We start from the raw sequence: 15,957 nt of genomic DNA, 5'->3' as shown, positions 1-15,957 counted from the left end.
AGAGGGAACGGGTGACAGAGAGAGAAGCAGGGCTTGGATAGGGTGTGGTGAGTGAGGTACCCAGGGCACACATTTCAGGAGGCGCTCACCCTGGAGCTCACTTGTGCCAGGGCAGGGCCAGCACCTGAGGGTGGGTGCCTCCTTAAATGCCATGCCCTGGGCATCTGGCTTGCCTCACCCTGTCTAGACCCCGAGAGATGGAGGGAGCTCCAGAGAGAGAAAGGTAAAGACAGAGACAGAGAGGAGAGACAGAGGAACACAGAGAGACAAAGGTGGGTGGAGAGAGACAGAGGGAACAAGGCAGACACAGAGAGAGAAACACAGGGATATGGCCACAGGCCGATGGTACAGACAGACAGAGGGATAGACAGAAACTCTCTTGGTCCTTCTGATTCCACCCCTGGAGAGGCCTGACTATGCTTCATCTCTGTGGGGTCCATGATGGGTACACCTGAATCTACCCTGGAAATTCCTCCTTTGGCCTGAAGGGAGCTGGAGAAGGTTTCTGCCTCTTGCCACTGAAAGATGCCTGGGACACCAGGGTCCCACCCTTGTGAAGTCAGGTGATGCAGAAGGTGGTCCTCAGTAATCCAGGGGAGAAGGCCTACCCAGGAGCAATGCTTCTAGAACAGCTGGGAAAGTGGCAGAACCTGGATGCAGAAGAGCCCTTGAACAAACAGAGGTGGGTCACCTCAGCAGGTAGAAAATCTCGGGTATCAGGGGTCCCAGGGGGTTAAATGGTCTCAGTAAACCAATCAGGACAGGCCTATTATCTTCCTCACTTTCACAGATGAGGAAACTAAAGATATCAAGGCTGTCCAGAAGGTCAGTGACAGCTTTGAATCCAGGCCTTTTGGCCCCAGGGCCTGAGCGTCTTCTGCTCTTGGAGGGGCAGGTGGCCTAGGTAACAAGCCCCCCACCCTTTCAGCTCCACCCTGATGATGGGACCCTAAAGCAGCAGCAGAAGCGTCTGACTCTGAGCACGATGACCGTTTTGTTTTTTCCTACCCGGGTATGTTTAAATAAAAAATATTTTTTGCACAGTTAACATTAAATGTGTAACGCTGAAAGCAGGAGGGGGGCCTCCTCTCACCCTGGTCATGTTTCTCAGGCCCCGTCTGCCAGCCACGTGGCTCTCACACGGTGGCAACAGTCACCCAGATGTGATTTTGAATTCTGACATTTCATAAGCATTTCCAAATATGTATCTTGCGAGACCCACAAAAAGACAGGATGAGAAAGAGCAATGACACTTTTTAACCCCAGGCGCTGCAGGTACAGAAACTCTCACATGGACAAAGCAACAGAGAAAAGAGCAATAGAGCAGGTGACAAGCAGAAATAGAGAGCGGGGCAAAAACCAAATCAAACCCCCAGCACTAGGCAGAGCAGTGAAGGTCTGAGAGGCTCATTCAGACCAAGAACTGTCTCACGGGCAGAGAGAAGTAGGCTTATCTGAGACTCAGGGCATCAGGGTCGTCAGCATGAACTTTGGGGTCTAAGAGGCCTGGGTCGCCCTCAGCAGCTCTGCTGTGTGCTCCTGGGCAAGTCACTCCGCCTCTCTGAGCCTCCGTCCCTCACTTGTACAAGGAAGGCACTGAGCCCTGCTGCACAGGGTCGTCATGGGGACTAAGTTCCAGCCCAGAGCCGGGGACCCAGGAAGGGCTCTGAAAATGCCAGCTTCCCTGCCTGTCTTCCCAGGTGAGGCCAGGGCTGCCCGGGGCCCACCCAGCCTCCCGCACAGGCAGAATCTGGCATAAAAGGAGACCTGAAGGTGGGGAGGCGGGTGCAGAGTGGAGGTGCTTCAGGGCACGCGCAAGCTGTCAATGGGCAGGCCTGGAGTGACTGCCCCGCTGCCTCCAAATCTAGCCCTGGCCACGCCCACTGAGGGCCCTCCCCCCTGCATGGAGGAGCCACATTTCAACACCAGGGACCCAGGAGCACCCTGGGAAGTAAACACCCAGATACCAAACATACCAGACATTCTCCCACATAAGCACGGCTGCTCGGAGCCAGGGGCTGCAGAACCTCCCCACCCCCTGCCTCCACCACCCTACCCTTCAGACATCAACAAAGCGGGCCAGTCCAGGGGCAAGACCTCGGCCAGGCCGGCCAGGCTGGGCCCACAGTCCCCTCTGCCTCCTGCCACCCCTGCAGGGAGGAATGAGGAAATGCCAGGGGCCCTTGTCCAGCACCCTTGCTGACCCCCTGCAGCCCGCAGGGCACAGGCTCTCTCCCCAGTATCTCTCCTGGGGCTGAGCCGTCGGAGACTCCACCCTCCTCTCTGTCACATCTTCTCCAGCCAGGCCCTCTCACTCTGAACGGCCAAGGTATGGACCATAGCTATGAAATACCGGACAGTTTTAGTAAACAGTGGGCCAGGCTGTAAGAAAATTCAGGACAAATGGTCAGTCAAAGGGCTGGCGTTGCAAACTCAAGCCACCCCCAGGAGCCAAGCAAGTCAAGGTTAGTGAGGGAGGATGGCTGGATGAGGGTCTGGCCCCCAGAGGGGACACCCCCCACTCGCCCCAGGGCAGAGAGGGCTCAGTGTGGCCAAATCCTCCAAGTTTTCAAGTCTAGCTGAAAATGTGAGCTTGTGGGTAAAATCTCCCCATTTTTAATGTTGGCAACGAATTCCATTTTGAAAAGAACGCTGCAGGAGCCAAGCAAAACACATCTGTGGGCTGCCCCGGCCGTGGGCTACTAATTTATGAGCCCTGGCAAGAGACAGACCCCGGCGGGGTTGGTCACCAGACACCCGATTCCAGTCACCGCGCTGCCCCCTCTCTCTGACCTTGGGCCAATCAGCCCACCTCCCGTCCCGTGGCTCATCTTTAATAAACACAAAGGCTCCCACTTCCCCTAACCTTCAAACATTTCTACAGGGTGGGTGCTAGGGGCCTCATTTTACAGGTGAGGAACCAAGGTAAAGTGTCTGCCCAAGGCCACCAAGCTGGGGAAAAACAGGGATTCAGTTCCCATACATCACACTGCCTTCCAACACTGGGCCAGACCAAGAGCTCCCCAGACCCCAGCCAGCTTTGACTCCCTGGGGTTTCATTCGTGTGACCCTCAGGGGTCACGAGTGCAGTGTTGGCTTTACTGAGGGGAGAGGGAGGGCCGTGTGGGAAGGGGACTCTTGGCAACACTGAGGCCAAGATGATGAAACCAAGGCCCAGGGGAGGGAGCGCTCTCTCCAAGGCTCACGCTGGAGGGCAGGGCCTGGGTCCTCACAAAGTCCAAGGGACACTGAGGGTCAGTCCCTGGGCCTCCTGGCTCAACCTCCTGTGCATCACACCCTCTTTCTGGAATTCTCTCCGCCCTGGACGCTCAACACTGACCTTGTGTGGTCTCCTACTTCTCTGACTCTCCTTTCCTGTCTCTTGCCCGGGACCCTCTATACATACTGCCTCTAGATCACCGTTTCCATCTACTCGTGTGGTTTCAGCCACCACCTCTTCTCAAATGCCAAACAAATCTTTATTTTCAGACCGAAAGCTCCACTGCCAGCTGGACATTCAATCCGGATGTCCCTCAGCCCCTCAAAGTCTTTATCCTCAATTGGTGGCTTCACCTCTATTCTCCACCCCACCTGGCACCACTGCCGAGTCATTCAAGGAGGCAGAAACTCAGGCCTCGCCCCTCACCTGTCCCTCTCCTTATCTCCAGTTTTCACCAGACAGGCCATCCAATTCTACATCCTAAATCTTCCTCAGATTTGCTCCCCACTCTCCATCTCCCCTGCCACTTTCCAGGCTCTCTCTCTTCTCGCTGTCTCTGTCTCTGTTTCTCTCTGTCTCTCCACTTCTGTCTCTCTCTCCTGCATCACCTCCTAGGAGGCCTCCTGACCCTGCACAACCATCCTCTATCCCAGCCATTGGAGGGAACTTTCTAAAATGCAAATATGATCCAGTTACTGGCCTTCAGGGGCCTCCTCAATACCCTCAGGATAAAGCCCAAGCTCCTAATGTACCCAGCAAGGCTCCCCATGACTGGGCCCCACCTGCCGTGGTCTCACCTCCTATCTATTCCTACCCTACACGCCATGTTCCTGCAACCTGGAGCCTCTATTATACCTCACACTTCCCTGGCCTCATGCCTTTGCCTCTGCTGTCCCCTTGGCTTACTCTCACGCTGTACCTTCAGCTCAAGCATCACCTCCTACAGGAAGTCCTCCCTGATTCTCATCGCCTCCAAGTTGGGGAGGTGTCCCTCTGCTCCGGGCTCTCATAGAATCTTGAGTTTATCCTGGCCTCTACTGTGCTATATACTAGCCTCAGTTTCTGCCCCCACTGAACTGGGAGTTCCATGAGGGCAAAGTCCATGTCTTGTTGACTTTCTGTGTGCCCAGCATCTTGTAGAGTTTATGGCCATCAGTAGCACTCAATAAATGTTTGCTTAAGGGAGGCCTGATCCACAGAGCTGGTGACCTGGACAAGAAGCCAGGACTCCTGACTCCCAGTCCAGTGCCCTTTTCAACTGCTCCCAATGCCAGGCTGTAATCCAACACTTTCACCTATGAACAAACCCACACATCTGGACGCCCTGTTCACTCAAAGCTCCAGCCCAGCCAAACACCAGTTGAAGGCTCTGAACAAGAGCTGGCAGAGGCAATGGCTCCACCTGCCAAGACGATGCACTCGGCTCTCCCGGCTGGGGGCACGCGCAGGTGGAGAAGCGATGGCTCGGTGCGCTGGGCCTCTGCAGGAAAGCGTGGGGAGCAGCAGGGCTGAAAACTAAGCTCCATCCTGAGGTTCTGGAACTAAGAAGACCTAGAGATCCTTGATTCCTGCTGCATCCGCAGGCCTGGGAACTCTAGTTCAGGGAAGGAGAGTGAGTCTGCCCAGGTCTCTGGATCAGACAGCAGTGAGACCAACCAGAACACCACTGCTTTCTGGAAAGAAGCAGGGAACACCTCCTTTACAAACTGAAAGCCTGCCCCCACTCTGGTTGCATTAGAGCCATGGGGGATCCATCCAAACTGACCTGAGTGCTCACATCTCAGCAAGAAGAAGCAACTCTGGACCTCGGCCTTCCCAACCCCCGCCCTTACACCCGTGGTCCTCAGAAAATCCTCCCCCTGGATTAAGAGAACCCATAAAACAATAGGCTGCCCAAGGCTTGGGCCTGGTTTATATGCACAGAGTAGGAAAGGGCCATTCTCTCAGAAAGCAGTGGAGAACAGCCCATTTCCACTGCTAAGAAAAGGCGGCACTGTGTTTGGAACAAAGCCTGAGAAAGCCGGCTGGGCAGAGTGGCAGCCATCTGTGGACCGCCCTGCTAAGCGAAGAGCAAACGCGGTTACTGCAAAAGCGAGGGGGAGGCCAGGAGACGGGAAAAATCACCTTGGCTCCGGCAGCAACGTTAACATTGAAGAGAAAAGGGACAATGGCTGCCAGGATATCCTTCTGTGGACAAGAGCTATCTGAAGAATGATGGCTCTTTTTTGTTGAAATACGTCTATTACAGGCCCGTTTCATATTTATGGTTTAGGGAGGTTTGGTTTCCCACTAGGCAATCCATCAATTTTCTTGCCCAATTGACACTCACTTCAAAAAGATGAGAAAAGGAGAGAAATAGTGGCCCCCACAAGATTCTCCCCACCCCCAAAAGACTGGTAAGAAGCAGAATATATCTGGCAGGGAAAAATCCATTTTCTTCTCAAAAAGAGTTAACCATACAGTTGAAACTGGGTCTTTAACAACAGCAACAAGAAGCGGTGTAGCATGCCTTGATTACACCAGGGCAAAAACAAAAAAACAAAACACCAATAGCAGCAACAAAAAAACAGAGACAAGAGCTCCTGCAAAATGACTGTCTACAATTAAATGAAAATGCAGTTGTTGCAAAGAATATTTATGAGCAGGGATGTTCTGAAAGTCCCAAGCTGGCCAAAGTAGAAGAACATTTCAAGTGTCATCATCCTATTAAAGCCTTGGAAGTCATTTGTCTTTCATCATGAAGGTGAAAAACAAGGTCCTTGGCTTAATTATTCTCCACCAACGCGGTTCTGTTTAATCTGTACGCAGGGGGTGCAGATGAAATACAGATTTCGGCCAATTTCTTTCAGGCACGAGGCACAGACAACAAATCGCTAAGCAGAATGGCGAACTCTACTTCAAGGGAACAGAACGCCAGCTAATAAGAATCCCACTCAGATGACAATGGTCAAAGGAACTCACGACCAGAGATGCCTGGCCTGGAGGACGGAAGGGTGATTTTCACCATGCGTGACTTATGCAATGAAACGGATGCAGCTAAAGTTCATAGAGGGGGGAAGGAGGGGTTTCACAGCACCCAGACAGATGAGGGGGGCAGAGAGCAGCCCCCTGCCCCAGTTTTCAGACCACAGCTGCTGAGACTCTGGGCCAGATTCAGCAAACAAAGGCGCCTTTGGCATCAGAACAGTTTATCTGATTCTCCCTCTTCTAAAACAATAAAGGAGCTGGCCTACTGACAAGCTCAGCTGCTTAATTAATTGGAAAGTCCCTTCGGGTGTGAATGCTGGCAGCAGGAGCGTCTCAAGACCTGGAAATAACTGGTTTGGAAATGCTAAGGTGTTTGCAGACTCAGAGAGCAACCCTGCCTAACACAGATTCAGGTACCACGTGATGGCATGCGGGTTGCTCCAGGAAGCTTGAGATAGGTTTGGAGAAAAATGTGGCTTTAGACCCTAGTAGCCATTCTCAGAGAGAATCATTGCCAGTCAGAGCTGGAAGGGACGCTCAGTTCTGAGAGCATCAGAACCCACTGGAGGGCTTATTACATCACAGATTTGGGGGGCTCTACCCTCTAGAGAGTCTGCTTTAGTAGGTTTAGGGTGAGACTCAAGAGTCTGTGCTCCTCACATGTTTCCAGATGCCAGCTGGTCTGTGCACCCGACTTTGAATAGGGCTGATGTAAACCAGTGGACTTCAGATCGGTTTCAGCAGAAGTCTCTTCTCCAAAGGATACTGCAATATACTAAATAGATAAAGGTGGTATTTTATTAAGGGGCTCATATTGTATCATACACTTATTATAGTCATTCAGTGAGAACATTAAGATGTGGTTGATGCCAAATCTTTAACTCAGAGGTTATGAGGGACATTTGCAGGTTTCTGACAGTTTCAAGATGCAGATTATTCCTGTCTTATGTTTTCCCTGCACACACAGATCAGTAGTTACAAACGGTGTTTATGCGTATATATGTGTATACATATATACACACAGATGTAAATAATGTTTTTTTCAGTTTGCCTTGCACTTTCAGGATGCTCATCAGTAAAGAGAAGTAGCAGAAAGAGCTCTGTTCCGAAATCTATGCAAAACAGATTAACCTGGCACCAGACGTCACCTTGGCAGCGCTCTCCAAAGTGTTAGATTTGATAACTAATAGGTATGAGCATGGGTGTGGATCTTGCTTTTTCTAAAAAAAAGATTAGATAAAATTATGCCTTAAAAATGAGACCCTGGGGGCTTCCCTGGTGGTGCAGTGGTTAAGAATCCGCCTGCCAGTGCAGGGGACATGGGTTTGAGCCCTAGTCCGGGAAGGATCCCACATGCCGTGGAACAACTAAGCCCGTGCGTCACAACTACTGAGCCTGCTCTCTAGAGCCCGTGAGCCACAACTACTGAGCCCATGTGCCACAACTACTGAAGCCCACGCGCCTAGAGCCCGTGCTCCACAACAAGAGACGCCACCACAATGAGAAGCCTGCGCACCGCAATGAAGAGTAGCCCCCACTCGCCGCAACTAGAGAAAGCCCGCATGCAGCAACGAAGACCAAACGCAGCCAAAAATAAAATAAATAAAATAAAATAAAATAAATTTAAGAAATGAGACCATGGCAAGTTACTTAATCTCTCTGAGCCCTGGTTCCCTAACAACTAATGGTACTAAAAGCACCTACCTCACAAGGTTTTTGAACAGATCAAAGGAGATAATCTCTACAAAAGCAGTTGTCAAACCATAAAGTGCACTGCTCACGTGATCCTTCTGTCCTGAAGGCAAATGTCCTCACTCCTTCAAAGACCTGGGCTGGTTTATAAGGTACCACGGGTCTCAATCAATGGCTACAGATTAGAACCACCAGCCCGCCCCACCCAGACCAACTGAACCAGAATCTCTGGGCTGAATGTCAGTATTTTTTTAAACACTCTCCAGGGGATGCTAATGAGTAACCAAGATTATTCCATATTTCCTTCCGAGTTCCACACAAAACCCTGTCAGGCTGCTCCCATTGCTTCTGGATGGCCACTAGCAACAAAAGAGAAAGAGAGAAAAAATGTCCCTAACCAGACCCTGACTTTTTCACTGCTGTTGGCCTAAAAGGGGGGCTTTAATCACCACAGCTACTAATTCTGGAGCACCGATACGTGCTGGGTGATTTACATACATTATCACTTTTAATCCTCCCTGTACCTGGGTGAGGTAGATATTATTCTTGCCCATTTTTACAATAGCTTTATTGAGATAAAATTCACATGTACTGTACAATTCACCCACTAAAACTAGACAAATTCAGCAGCTTTAAGTATATTCACAAAGTTGTGCAACCATCACCACAATCAATTCTAGAGCATTTTCAACACCCCCCCCCACCGCAAAGAAACTCCATACCCTTTAGCCATCACCCCTGACTCCTCCCATCTCCCCCAGCCCTGGGCACCAGGAACCTGGTTCTCCTTCTTGTCTCTATAGATTTGCCTATTCTGGACATTTCATATCAATGGAATCATACAATACGTGGTCTTTTGTGACTGGCTTCTTTCTTTTTTTTTGGCTGCGTTGGGTCTTCGTTGCTGCATGCGGGCTTTCTCTAGTTGTGGTGAACGGGGGCTACTCTTCGCTGCAGTGCGCGGGCTTCTCACCGCAGTGGCTTCTCTTGTTGCGGAGCACAGGCTCTAGGCGTGCAGGCTTCAGCAGTTGTGGCGTGTGAGCTCAGTAGTTGTGGCTCGCGGGCTCTAGAGCACAGGCTCAGCAGTTGTGGCGCACGGGCTTGGCTGCTCCGTGGCATGTGGGATCTTCCCGGACCAGGGCTTGAACCCGTGTCCCCTGAATTGGCAGGTGGATTCTTAACCACTGCGCCACCAGGGAAGTCCCATGACTGGCTTCTTTCACTTAATGTTTTCAAGGTTCACCATGTTGTAGCATGTACTTTATTCCCTTTTATGGCCAAATGAGATTCCATTGTATGGATATAGCACGTTTTATTTATCCATTCATCAACTGAGGGACATTTGGGTTGTTTCCACTTTTGAGATATGAACATTCCTGAACAACTTTCTGTGTGGACATATGTTTTAATTTCTCTTGGTCATATATACCTAGGAGTGGAATTGCTGGGTCATATGGTAACTCTATGTTTAGCCTTTTGAGGAACTGCCCGATTGTTTTCCATAGTGTCTGCACCATTTTACATTCCCAACAGCAGTCTATGAGGATTACAACCTCTTTACATCCTTTACTAATTCTTGTTATTATCTGTCCTTTTTGTTATAGCCATCCTAGCGGATGTGAAGTGGTATCTCAGCGTGGTTTGGATTTGCATTTCTTTGACAGCTAATGACGTTGAGCATCTTTTAATGTGCTTATACTTCTTTGGAGAAACGTGCATTGAGATACTTTGCCCACTTTTTAATTGGGCTATTTGTCTTTTTATTAGAGTTGTAATAGTTCTTTATATATTCTAGATACAAGTCCTTTATCAGATGTATAATTTGAGAAAATTCTCATTCTGGGGATTGTCTTTTCACTTTTTGTCCTTTGAAGCACAACAGTTTTCAATTTTGATGATGTCCAATTTATTTTTTTGTTGCTTGTGCTTTTGGTGTCATATCTGATCCAAGGTCACAAATATTTGTGGCTTTTTCTTCCAAGAGTTTTGTGGTTTTAGCTCTTACAGTAGGTCTTTGATCCAACTTGAGCTAATTTTTGTATATGTTTGGAGTTAGGGAGGAAGCTGAAGCTCAAATGTCTAGTAACCTCCAGAGCCAGACTGTTCCAATCAGCAGTCCTGCCTGGCTACATGGCTTCCAAAGAGCCACGGTTCTGTACTGGTGGTGGCTCGTGGTAGAGGCAGGGAGAAGGGCCGCGGAAGCAAGCCGTGGAGGAGCTTGTCACCCAAGACAGGCACAGGCAGTGTACTCAGTAAAGGGGGACCCTGCAGCCAAAAAGCAGAGCACAGTCAATGAGCCCCACAGAGGGCAGGACATGTGCAGGCTCACGGGGTCGCTAAACCCAGAGGTGATCCATCGACCTCACTCCAGTTATCTCTGCAGCCTACCCGAATCTGCCCCAGTGTCCTTCTAGGTCTCCGAGCTCCAAGCTCAAGTGAAGTTGTCTTATGTCTTTTGGGCACAGTTGAAGGGAAAGAGATTTGGCTGGCTCCAGAGTTGTTCAGCCAGAGAAGGACCCGAGAGGGGACTCAGTTTCCCAACTCTGAGTCCATATCACCAGTGGGTCTGGGGACACCAACGTAAGATGACCAGCATTGATAGAAGAGGCCACTTCATAGGGCTGCTAAAAAACCTGAGGATTCATGAGAATCCTTAACACCACAGGAAACAAGATAAGGGGTCACACAGGGCAGCTTAGTGGAAATCACAGGGTTGAAGGGCCTTTTCATTCACAGTTTGTGATGGTAACTAAAACTGTGGCTGCATCTAAACTATCAATACATAAACAGTGAGAAACAGGAAGGTCTGCTTGCTTCCCTGAAACCCAGGTCATGGGTACAAGACATTGGAAAGACAAGTGCTGTCAGAATTTGTAGTGTGATTCACTGCAAGTGGACTCAGTCCCTAGTAAAGGTGATTTACAGGTGTAATGCACTGTAGTCAAGGTTATCTCTACACACAGTAAACTTCACAACGAAATTCCATGAGCATCAGTTTCCCCCTTTTGCAAATGAGGAAACTGCGCTCAAAAAAGACCAGCTGGGCTTCCCTGGTGGCGCAGTGATTGAGAGTCCGCCTGCCGATGCAGGGGACACGGGTTCGTGCCCCGGTCCGGGAAGATCCCACATTCCGCAGAGCACCTGGGCCCGTGAGCCATGGCCGCTGAGCCTGCGCGGCCGGAGCCTGTGCTCCGCAGCGGGAGAGGCCACAACAGTGAGAGGCCCGCGTACCGCAAAAAAAAAAAAAAAAACTAACTTGCCTGATCCACATATATGAAAAGTAATCCCAATCATGTCTTACATTTGTTGTGTATCTTATTAAGTGCCAGGCATATGTAAAGCCCTTCTTTACCTGCATTAGTTCACTTAATTATCACAGCAGCACTAGAAGGTAGGTGCTATCATTATCCCCATCTTAAAACAGAGATCTAAGAAGGCAGCATGGAACTCCTTGAACTTTTCAGAAGCGTCTGATTTCTGCTAAGAACATACAGATCCAGCCATGTCCCTACAACCACCTCTCCAAGGGACCCAGTGCTAGGACAACAGTGGGTGTGACCAACCTATGATGTTAAATAAGAGATTTGGAACCCTCGTGAATGCTCAGGGTATGGTATCAAATAAGACTCAATACCACAGGGACCAAAGTTAAACACACGCATGGTTGCCTTTAGCTATCACTCGTTTGCCCTCAAATTACATGATTAAAGATAAAAAAAAAAAAAAGCTAACAGCTTTGGAAAATGTGCTAACAAAGTGATGGAACTAAAGTGGAAATTTAGGATTTCAAAGATGAGTTGGGAGACTCTATTCCAAGAAGGGACAGATTGGATCTCTCTGCCAAGCAAGTATGAGACAGAAAAAGCGTCTGAGTCAGAGGGAAGAAGGCCAATGCTATTCCAAAGAGCCACAAATTAAAAACCAATTATGCAAGGCTTGCTAAAAAAACGTCAGTGGGCTGCCTTTATGTTTTAAATCACTAAAAACATAAGCATGCTTATGCCAACATTTACCCAGCACATCAGCTGGTTTGGGGAAACTTTTTATGCTCAGGCTAAACATGGATGAACATTTTGGTCTTTTTGGTGAGCAAACTCCTAGGGTGAGCACACCTTCCAAGACACACTGTAGTTCATGGATTCGAAGTCCCACTTCTTCCAAAGGTGAAAGCCTTCTAAATGTTCTCTAGGGCCCCTGGAGAAGTTAGGAGATGCCAATGTGAAATCCACGAACAGCTAAGTCTCCTCTCCTGTTCTCAAGAGGAGAGGAGAAGGATCTTGTCACCACATGCAGGATGTGCTGGAGAGACAGAATCCACGATGGAATGCACACACTGATTCCTCAAGGGGACACCCTCAGAAGCCTCCCTGATAGGGATCAGAAGAGAACAAGAAGTACAAACAGATAAAGTCAGGTTCCCAAATGTAGCCAAGTACTCTCTGGGCCTACTAAAAACACAGATTCCCTGGACTCTGCCCTCTGAGATTCTGAGTTCATGGGCCCCAGGCTGGGTCTGGAAATCTGGATTCATAAGAAGTTTGCCAAGTGGTTTTGATGATCAACCAAGTTTGGGAATGGTTGGTTTGATTTTCATTGTGTCCTCTTGTCTTTGGCCTGAAGCCGCTTATGTTCAGAAATAGAAAAAGAAAGGGACAAATGCTTGGAGGTGAGAACTGGGAGATATAGAAACCAAGGGATGGAAAGTGTAAGTGACTTGCCAAGTTGACACAGCTAATTAATGTTCAAACCAACAAGCATGTGTTAAACAGTCTACAGGCCAGGCACTGTCCACCGACTGGTGGAAGTAAAAAGGAATGGAAGATGTAGTCCCCATCCTTGGGACCTAAGCACAGGACACAAACTCAAAAGCCGGCTGGTGACAATAGGCATTGTGAAGCGGGCTGGGAAAGGCAACAGGAGGCGGTGGGGACTGCGGAGAAATGAGGACCACATGCCAATACAGTGAGCTCAGCTCCAGCTTCTCGTTGCATATAAGGGTGTAGGTCTAGAGTGCCCAGATATTCTGGGTTTTTTAAAGAAGCCAAAAAGTCCACATTTCCTGGCTTTTAAATATAGCAACTCATTCAATAAAAAAAAGAAGAAGAAGAAAAAAAACCCCACACTGTGAGGGCCAAACAAGATTCATCTGTAGGCTGACTCCTGCCCATGGAATGACAGTTTGCAATCTCTTTCTTAAAAGGTCATCCAGACTCTCTTGAACTTGAGTACCCTCTAGAGCACTGCAGAGTGACACAGAGGGTGAGGGGTCCCATCCAGCAGGTTGTGAGGTCATTGCTTGCTCTGCGTGTGTGTATGCGTGCTTGCACGCACACGTGCACACACACGAGGGCAGGGCTTCTGGCCTCCCTCCGCCACTACTGGAAATGCATTCCAGGCCCAGAGGCAGGGCATGGCCACTGCAGCCCACTCGGAGATGACCCACCCAGGAAGGGCCGAGATCTCCAGGACAACAGGGAGTGCTTGGTGGAGGACTCCAGCTTAAGGGGCTGCAGAACAAAAAGTGGAGGAAGGAAGGAAAGCTCTGGAGAAAGCCAGAGAGCAAAGCTGTCTTGAAAAGGAGTATTGAAAAGGAAAGAAGAACAAAGAGAAAGAGAGAAGCATCGGCTCTAAAAATCCCATAAGCCACAATATAACGTGCCCAGATTCCCTAGCCAACCCTCACAACGAGCAGTCTGGCCACTTCCCATCCACTTGGTTTTCTCAGCTTTTCTTCATGACACGGACCACTACCTGGCCTTTTATATTGTATATGAATTTGCTTATTTTTGGATATCCCCACTCCAATACATAGTCCAAGAGAAGGTGGACTTTGTCGACTTTGCTTATGGTTTAGTTCCCAGTGTCTGGCCCGGTGCTTGGCACATGGTAGGTGCTTAGCATGTATCTGTTGGACAAATGGACTGTGGGGAAGCACCTCCACAAAAATGGTTTAACGTGATGTGACAACCCCATAATATTGGGTTGGCCAAAAAGTTCGTTCGGGTTTTTCGTAACATCCTACAGAAAAACCCGAACGAACTTTTTGGCCAAGCCAATAAAAACATCAGCACAAAGCATTTCATCATTTACAAAACCCGTCCTTTAACTTAATTCCTCTGATTTTCTTTTACCCAACTGCTTCATGTATTTGGACATGGCCCAAGAGGCTGCTGGCCTCTATACGGCGGACAGCCCAAGAGCCAGCTGGGACAGAGCTGCCTGCACAGCGGCTCGGCCCGTCCTCTCTCCGGGGGCCTGGGAGATGATACGGCTGCAGAACTGACGGGCTCAGCGTTAATCTGGGCGTGTCATCAAAATGATGGAGGATTCTGGGGCCAGGTTCATCCGGCTTCCCCAGCCCAACAGAGTACTGATTAGAGCCTGGAAGTCTGGCAGAGAGCACAGGAGGCAGCATAGCATAAGGTTTAAGCTTCGGCTGCAAAGTCAGACTGCCTGGCCTTGTTTCGCAGCTGCGTGACCCTGGATGTCCCCAAGACTTGTTGACTGCATCCACAATGTGGACATAACAATAACAACAGCAATAATAATGACCTCAAAAGGGTTCTCATGCGAGTTCGACAAGATGCTGCACAGAGAGCACCCAGCACTGTGCCTGGTGCACACCGCTATCCCAGCAGCAGCGTCTTGCCCACGCAGGGCCCAGCTCTGCCACCTTCCAGCCGTGCGACCCCGAGTGACTTGACCTCCTCCTCCCTGGACCTCAAATTCCTCTTCTTTATTTTTTAATTTATTTTTCAATTTTTCAATTTTATTATTATTATTTTTGGCCGTGCCGCGCGGCTTGCAGGATCTCAGTTCCCTGACCAGGGATTGAACCCGGGCCACAGCAGTGAAAGAGCTGAGTCCTAACCACTGGACCACCAGGGAATTCCCAAATTCCTCTTCCTTAAAATGAGGAGAACCAGATCACCAGGATCTGGTAAGGAATAAACAAGACTCTACATGTTGAGCCCTTAGCACAGGGCCTGCTACATATTAAACGTTTAATAAATGTGAGCTCATATCTTATTATTATTCAAGAAAGTTTTAGTAGTCCAAAATGCCAGTGTGAAAATCCACCAAAGGCAGTGTGCCATATGCAAATAAATCTTCGGGACATAAGGTTCTCCAGCTGCAAGTTTCTCTCCCAACCCCCTTTATCTTTCAGTTGCTCTCAGAATGAACCCCCACCCATCTTGGGTCTGACCTAGAACATCGGAGGTCGGTTCCCAGTGCAGGGCTGACCTTACTCCATGCCAGCACCCACTACACTGCAGTCTGACAGCGAGGGAGGGGACATGCAAATATGCCCTAAAAATGGCTTGTTATTTTCACAGCCTGGATGGTGTGTGTTTGTGGGTGCCTGGGAGGATGGCACGTCACTGTCAGGTACAGGGCATATGTCACCAATTTGGGGGAGGCTGTGAAATGTAAAAATACCCAATCCAAATAAAGACCTTTTCAAAAAAAAGAAAGAAAGAAAGGAAGGAAGAAAGAAAGGAAGAAAGAAAGAAAGAAAGCTCCTCTGGTACCTTTTGCGGAGGGGGGAGGTGGTAACTCAGCCCCTGCCTCCAGGCAGATCTCAGAGACCAAAGCACCAGCCCCTCATCAACCCCACAGCCTCAGTGCCCCTGCTCAGCTACTGGTTTTAAATACTATGGAATGACCCAGAAATGAATGCTTTCAAGTTCTGGGCCTGGGAAGGCAAAATAGCACAAGACCAAAGATAAGGGCTCTCCACAAAGAACACAGAGCACTAACTAAGCCAGGAAGTGCTATCCACAGCACGCTCATTGACAAAATCAATTCAGAAGAATATAATTACCCGTCAACTCTCATCTTGTAATCAACCGTCTTTAGTGGGCAGCTACAGGGCACCTAATCCAGGTGTCTCCAGCACAAATGTCTACAGTAGGGGCCACGCGGTCCAAGGTAAATGAAGGCAGCCGGCGGCAACAAAAGCAAAACTGACAGTGTAAGCAAAATCGAGAGGAACAGGGAGGCGCCGGGCCTGTGGGAGACTGGAGAGAGCAAAGAAGTGAAGCGGCTCCCCCGCTCCTGGCCGTGCCAGAACAGGG

At 49.3% G+C, this 15,957-nt stretch overlaps 1 protein-coding gene and 1 non-coding gene across 5 annotated transcripts in view; both read right to left on the bottom strand.

The window, feature by feature from the left end:
• Positions 1 to 15,957, bottom strand: part of JDP2 (Jun dimerization protein 2) — a 41,416-nt gene that overhangs the window by 13,081 nt on the left and 12,378 nt on the right. The gene's annotated exons all lie outside the window — the stretch shown is intronic.
• TRNAE-UUC lies at positions 14,696 to 14,767 on the bottom strand. Its single transcript has one exon. It is a non-coding gene; the product is annotated as a tRNA-Glu (tRNA).

Source organism: Phocoena sinus, chromosome 2, assembly GCF_008692025.1.
Source record: "Phocoena sinus isolate mPhoSin1 chromosome 2, mPhoSin1.pri, whole genome shotgun sequence".
Classification (NCBI taxonomy): domain Eukaryota; kingdom Metazoa; phylum Chordata; class Mammalia; order Artiodactyla; family Phocoenidae; genus Phocoena; species Phocoena sinus.
Note: the sequence above shows the minus strand (reverse complement) of the source record. Positions and strands in the feature narration are given on the sequence as shown.